Consider the following 7,750-nt stretch of genomic DNA (forward strand, 5'->3'; position numbering starts at 1 on the left):
ATGTGTAACTCTGTGTTGTCTGTTCACACTGCTATGCTTTATCTTGGCCAGGTCGCAGTTGCAAATGAGAACTTGTTCTCAACTAGCCTACCTGGTTAAATAAAGGTGAAATATTTTTTTTTTTTTTAATTATAGCCACCCTTCTTTTCAATAACTGTCATGAGCCTTCCATCCATGGAGCCTGTCAGTTTCTTGATCTGTTCACGATCAATTTTCACTGAAGCAGCAACCACAGCCTCCCAAATGCTGTTCAAAGAGGTGTATTGTCCTCCCTCACTGTAAATCTCACATTTGAGAAGGGCCCACAAGTTCTCAATAGGATTTAAGTCAGGGGAGGAAAGGTGCCAGGTCATTATTCAGGTATCTTTGAGGCCCTTGCTGGCTAGCCAAGCAGTGGAGTACTTGGATGTGATGGAGCATTGTCCTGCATAAAGATCATGGCCTTCTAGAATGCTGAGGACTTCTTCCTGTACCACTGTTTGACGAAATAATCTTCCAGAAACTGGCAGTAGGTTTGGGAGTTGAGTTTCAGTCCATCTTCAACCCGAAAAGGTCCAACTACCTCATCCTCAATGATAGCAGCCCATACCAGTACCCCTCCTTCACCTTTCTGGCACCTGACTCGAAGTGGTGCCCCTGTGTCCATTACTTATCCAGCCACGGGCCCATCCATCTGGTCCATCAAGAGTCACTCTCATTTCATCTGTCCATAACCCTTTGAAAAATCTGTCTTCAGGTATTTCTTTGCCCAATCTTGACACTTCAACTTGTGAATCTTATTCAGTGGTGGTCTTGTTTCAGTCTTCTTGACCTTGGCCACGTCTCTGAGCACTTGACACCTTGTACTTCTGAACACTCCAGGTAGGTTGCAGTTCTGGAATATGGTGGCACTGGAGCATAACGGGTTCCTGGTAGTTTGACGTTTAATTCTTCTCAAGTCTTTTGCAGTTCATTTGCGCCTTTTCTTCCCCGTGCGTTTTTTGCGCCCCAGTTGACTATTCGCAACAAAACGTTTGATTGTCCGGTAGTCACGCCTCAATAGTTTAGCTATTTAAAGAGTGTCGCATCCTTCTGAAAGGCATTTTACATTTTTGGCTTTTCAGTGTCAGTTAAATCTCTTTTTTAGCCCATTTTACCTGAGGTAATGAGAGGCTGCCTAATAATTATGCACACCTTGATATAATGTGTTATTCACTTTCGCCACACCCTCCCTCATTACACAAATACATATCACCTGAAAATGATTCAATCCAATTAGCATTCAACTTTATATGGTTTGGAGTTGGAAACATGTACATAGAAATAATGATAAGATCAGAATACTCACTTGCCTAATAATTGTGCACGCAGTGTATTAATTTAAAAATAAATCTCCTCAAAATATGAGGTCCAATACATTTGTTATTGGAGCGGCAGGTAGCCTAGTGGTTCGAGCGTTGGGCCAGTAACCGGAAGGTCGGTAGATCAAATCCCTGAGCTGACTAGGTAAAAATCTGTCTTTCTGCCCCTGAACAAGGCAGTTAACACACTGTTCCTAGGCCGTCATTGTAAACAAGAATTTGTTCGTAACTGACTCGCCTAGTTAAAAAAATACACTGTCAATAGGCACATCAAATGAATTGATTACTGTAGCCCCAACCAATCTCATTAGTTGATCCTCTTTCATAACATCTTAAATAGGGCTATTTTCCTGTTATCATTGATATGCCCTGAATTAACCCCCCCCCCGGAGTGCACGTCGATGGAATTGATCAAAAGGGGATTTTTGAAGTATTTATAAGGATCTGAAAGATTCATAAGGGCATGATGATAAAGAACAGTGGGGACGAGAGTGTGTGAATACTGTGCCCCAGTTTCACACTCACACTCAGATGAGGTATTATGTTATGCATAATTATAGTGGAACTGTACTTTAGCAATCAAGTGTATTGTGTAATAGCTCATGTTCAGCCCTTGAAACAGCTTTGAAGGCCCAGTGCAGTCAGAAATGTGATTTTCCTGTGTTTTACAGTTGAAGTCGGAGGTTTACATTAACCTTAGCCAAATATATTTAAACTCAGTTTTTCACAGGTCCTGACATTTAATCCAAGTAAAAATTCCCTGTCTTAGGTCAGTTAGGATCACTACTTTATTTGAAGAATGTGAAATGTCAGAACAATAGTAGAGAGATTTAATTCAGCTTTTATTTCTATCATCACATTCCCAGTGGGTCAGAAGTTTACATACACTCAATTAGTATTTGGAAGCATTGCCTTTCAATTGTTTAACTTGGGTCAAATGTTTTGGGTAGCCTTCCACAAGCTTCCCACAATAAGTTGGGTGAATTTTGGCCCATTCCTCCCAACAGAGCTGGTGTAACTGAGTCAGGTTTGTAGGCCTCCTTGCTCGCACACACTTTTTCAGTTCTGCCCACAAATTTTCTATAGGCTTGAGGTCAGGGCTTTGTGATGGCCACTCCAATACCTTGACTTTGTTGTCCTTAAGCCATTTTGCCACAAATTTGGAAGTATGCTTGGGGTCACTGTCCATTTGGAAGACGCATTTGCGACCAAGCTTTAACTTCCTGACTGATGTCTTGATGTTGCTTCAATATATCCACATCATTTTAGTTCCTCATGACACCATCTATTTTGTGAAGTGCACCTGTCCCTCCTGCAGCAAAGCACCCCCACATAATGATGCTGCCACCCCGTGCTTCACGGTTGGGATGGTGTTCTTCGGCTTGCAAGCCTCCCTTTTTCCTCCAAACATAACGATGGTCCTTATGGCCAAACAGTTCTATTTTTGTTTCATCAGACCAGAGGACATTTCTCCAAATACTACGATCTTTGTGCTCATGTGCAGTTGCAATCCGTAGTCTGGCTTTTTTATGGCGGTTTTGGAGCAGTGGCTTTTTCCTTGCTGAGCGGCCTTTCAGGTTATGTCGATATAGGACTCGTTTTACAGTGGATATAGATACTTTTGTACCTGTTTCCTCCAGCATCTTCACAAGGTCCTTTGCCGTTGTTCTGGGGTTGATTAGCACTTTTTGCACCAAAGTACGTTCATCTCTAGGAGACAGAACACGTCTCCTTCCTGAGCGGTATGACGGCTGCGGGGTCCCATGGTGTTTATACTTGTGTATTATTGTTTGTACAGATGAACGTGGCGTTTGGAAATTGCTCCCAAGGATGAACCAGACATTTTTCAGTTGTCTTGGCTGATTTCTTTTGATTTTCCCATGATGTCAAGTAAAGAGGCACTGAGTTTGAATGTAGACCTTGAAATACATCCACAGGTACACCTTCAAATGACTCAAATGATGTCAATTAGCCTATCAGAAGCTTCTAAAGCCATGACATCATTTTCTGGAATTGTCCAAGCTGTTTAAAGGCACAGTCTACTTGGTGTATGTAAACTTCTGACCCACTGGAATTGTGATACAGTGAATTATAAGTGAAATAATCTGTCTGTAAACAATTGTTAGAAATATGACTTGTGTCATGCACAAAGTAGATGTCCTAACCGACTTGCTAAACCTATAGTTTGTTAACTAGACATTTTTGGAGTGGTTGAAAAATGAGTTTTAATGACTCCAGTCTAAGTGTATGTAAACTTTCGACTTCAACTGTATATCATATTGTACAACAGCTGATGAAACTAACATTGTAAATGTGTGACAAAATTTGATCAGTGTTATTTCCTGATATTTCCTGGTTGAAAATACTATCTACATAGGACCTTCTAATCAGCAGGTTTGCATGGGCGGGAGTTTCTGCTTTCCATGGTAACATCACCATGCAGTAAATTGGTTAACAGACCAATAACAAAGAGAGTTCCAAACCTCTCTGCCAATAACAGCTAATTTTCAGTTTTCCCAGAGAACGCACAGAGCCCAAAGTTGATTATCCTTTTTATACCATGGCTATAATTTAACACATTTGCTGGTAGAAATGTGTTTATTTGCCGTTAGAAATGTGTTCAACATCCACTGAAGTAGCTACTGTAGCAAGTTTACTAGATAGCTATAGTAGTTGCCTTATTAACACAACAAACATACTTGCTAGTTTATCTAACCAAACCAACAGTCCTACTTTGCCATTATGAAAATCCAATTTAACAATGCCAATAACGTTTTCAATTTGACTTTTGCTTTCAATACCAGATTAAACATAGAACAAGTAAGAATGAACTATAGCCATTGAATTTTACTGTGCGGATATACTGTGTGTTATAGGGAAATAATGCACGCTCTAGAATGCCCTTCAAGCCAGTATGAGTATTCAACACTGCAATGGTGTAAAGTATTTCATTGTACCCAGAAAGGATTTGATATTGATATCAAAATGACCTTTAACATATAGAGGAGGTCCATGAAAACACAACCATGTACACGACAAGAGTACAAGACACAGTTTCTGTGTGGTAGCTCTGTGAAGTGTGTGACCCCAAAAGCCCACAAGATGTGTACAAGTCTGTTGCATGATTTGTTTTCCTCAGCAGACTGCATGAGTTTAGAGTTCAAGTGAAAACTCCCCCTTAAATAAATACATTGGATTCATGTGCAGATATAGGCTTGAATCAGACGTGGGTTACTTTCAAAGACATTTCAAAGCAAGTAGTTGAATATTGGATTGTATTTGGAAATACATCTGTAAAGTATTGGCATGCATTTGAAAATACAATACACAAACAAGTGTATTTTCAAAGACAAATATTTAAATACTACATGCATTTGAACCCAGGTCTGTTGAGTCCTAGGGGTATTTGAAGTAATGTATTTGAAAATCGTTTTGGCTATTTATAGGAAGTTATTTGAAAATAATTGTAAATACTTTAAATAGAAGTAGCTGAGTTGGCCACATTATTTTAAAATACTCAAATACACAGAAAGCAAGTATTTAAATAACATAATGAAATACCCATGTATTTGAACCCAGTTCTGGCTTGAATACAGTCCAAATGCATGCATATTACCGGCCCATAGTGCACAGCAACATAGAGCCACAGACCAGATAGAATCTCAACCACTCACTGGTATGTGAAGATTATAGACCCGAGGCAGAGACTTGTGCCAGCTCTCAGTTTAAACAAAGAACAATAATTATGGGGCTCCTCTTACCCTAAAGAGAAAATAGATGCAGAACAGAACAATGTGAGATTGCTCGGCTGCATTTGTGATTCATTATTAAATAGTCTCAAGCGTCCTGCTTTTCCAACTCATTTCCATAATGCTTTACATATTATTAGGGAATGGGTTGGCTTTTGGCTGTCTATTATAGTGTTTGGCCAAATGTCATCATCAAATTCATATATCTTTCACATTCCCCAGCAATCATATGTTTTCTGTGACAGATGTATATTTCATTATTATTTATATATTTCATGTATTATTGTTGGGCCCGTGAAACTTCAAAACAACTGACTATCTTTCTCCTTGCTATCCTCCCCCGACCTGAACAAAGCCTGCAGGCAGAACAGGATATCAAAACATTCATATTCAAATCTGTTTTGGATGTGGGAGGAGGAAGGGTGAAATCGAAAAACTTTTTTTGTTCAGAAAGTTCACACTATTATAGCAGTGAAGCCAGCCTAGTGAGCAAAATTAAATATTTTAGACGTCCATGGACATCAGCGTCGGACGGTGCTTACTGGGTGGTCCCTGATCTATTTGTGACTCTTGCCAACTCCATTGCTGTCATCGTCAAGACAAACACAGTTCCGTAAGGAGTTGGCAAGGGAGCAGAAACAGACTGGTTAGTGAATAATTCTAATGTGAGACTCAAACCCACTATTCATCTTGAGTCCTTCAGTTCATTACCTAAGCAATTATGGCAAAACCGAATAACCCAAACTTTTTAACAAAGTAATTTATATTGTATATGCATGCTACACTAATGCTACCAATGTACTAAAACAACTATATCATTTTGATTGAAAGGTTGAATACTTCGATGTGCTACCCTTACGGAAAAAAACCCATGATTGCATGGTTTCTGCATTCCATGGTGACATCACCACGAGGTAAATTAATAGACAAATAACAAAGAGTTCCAAACCTCTCTGCCAATAACAATTTGTTTTTTCAGTTTTCCCAGAGAATGCATGGCCCCGAGTTGATTATCCTTTTTATACCATGTGTCACGCCCTGATCTGTTTCACCTGTTCTTGTGATTGTCTCCACCTCCTCCAGGTGTCGCTTATTTTCCCCAGTGTATTTATCCCTGTGTTTCCTGTCTCTCTGTGCCAGTTTGTCTTGTATATTTTCAAGTCAACCAGCGTGCTTTCCCCATGCTCATGGTTTCTAGTAGCACGTTTACTGGATAGCTATAGTAACTGCCTTGGTAACCAAACAAACAGACTTGCTAGTTTATCTAACCAAATCAACAATCCTAGCTCGCCAATATGAAAACCGAATTTAACAATGCCAATAATGTTTTTAATTCGACTTTTGCTTTCAAAAGCAGCTTAAACATGTAAGAATTAACTATAGCCATTGAATTTTACCGTGCGGATATACTGGGTGTCATAGGGAAATAATGCACAGTCTAGAATTCCCTTCAAGCCAATATGAGTATTCAACACTGCAACAGTATAAAGGCATTTCTTTATACCCAGAAATGATTTGATATTGATATCAAAATGGCCTTTAACATGAAGAATATACAGAGGAGGTCCATGAAAACACAACCATGTACATGACAAGAGTACAAGACACCGTTTCTGTGTGGTAGCTCTGTGAAGTGTGTGACCCCAAAAGCCCACAAGACGTGTACAAGTCCGTTGCATGATTGTTAAAAATACACTCAAGAAAAACTAGTGTTTTTGTCATAGTGATTGGAATTTGAATGGAATTGACCTCATCATTAGTTTGCACACTTGGGACACAACCACACCTGGGATTTGAACTCACAACCTCTTAGATGACAGCAACTTGAAGTTCCTGCTTCGCTACCAGGTCTGTGGCTGTGACAGAGATCGGCCACAGATTTATTGGCAAGAATACTTTTCGGCACTTTGTTAAAAGTTGCCGGGAATCAAGTCAATAATTGTAGGATTATCTGACAACACCAACTACGAAGTAGCAGTGTCAGGGACACTTGACATTAAGACCTAGATTAAATCAGATCAAGCCTAAACACACAATATCCGACACCCGCAAAGCTGGTGTTTTGGCAGTGTTGGAGGTGTAACTGAGTTAGAGCTGTCAAAATCGGTCATGTGGTCATTGTCACAAAGCCACACCCGTCCTACTTGCGTTAGAAGTTCAAAACGGGAAAGTGTAGGCAATATAGAAATAGTGACACTCAAATTGAAAATCATTTTTAAAAAATAATGAGGATTTCTATCAGCCTTAACGAGGTGTAGATAACATATCCCTTTCCAGTGTTCCAACTTGTAAACAAGGCTGCATGGGATTTCTCTTAATGAATGCAGCTCCGTGCAGCCAATTTCCAGGGGGTTGCGTGGTAAAGTGGATTAACTGAAGTTGGGGATCCCTGGTGTCTGTGAGGCACGCCGTTGGGTGCGACCCAGACCCGGTGGCGAGAACTGTCTGTCCTTCTGAATTTTGATGCAGAGTGTTTGCTGGATAAAGTCATGCGAGGGTATATTGTCACGCCTGTTCCCGCTCTTCCTCCCCCTGGCGCTCTCCAGGATTACGCAATCAAGCCACCATCAGTATGCACACCTGCCTTTCCCCGTCACGCGCATCTGCGCTCATTGGACTCAGCTGAGCTCTATTACTTGTGTTATTGCTTTCCCCATATCT

This window comes from Salvelinus sp. IW2-2015, linkage group LG5, assembly GCF_002910315.2.
Source record: "Salvelinus sp. IW2-2015 linkage group LG5, ASM291031v2, whole genome shotgun sequence".
Lineage (NCBI taxonomy): Eukaryota > Metazoa > Chordata > Actinopteri > Salmoniformes > Salmonidae > Salvelinus > Salvelinus sp. IW2-2015.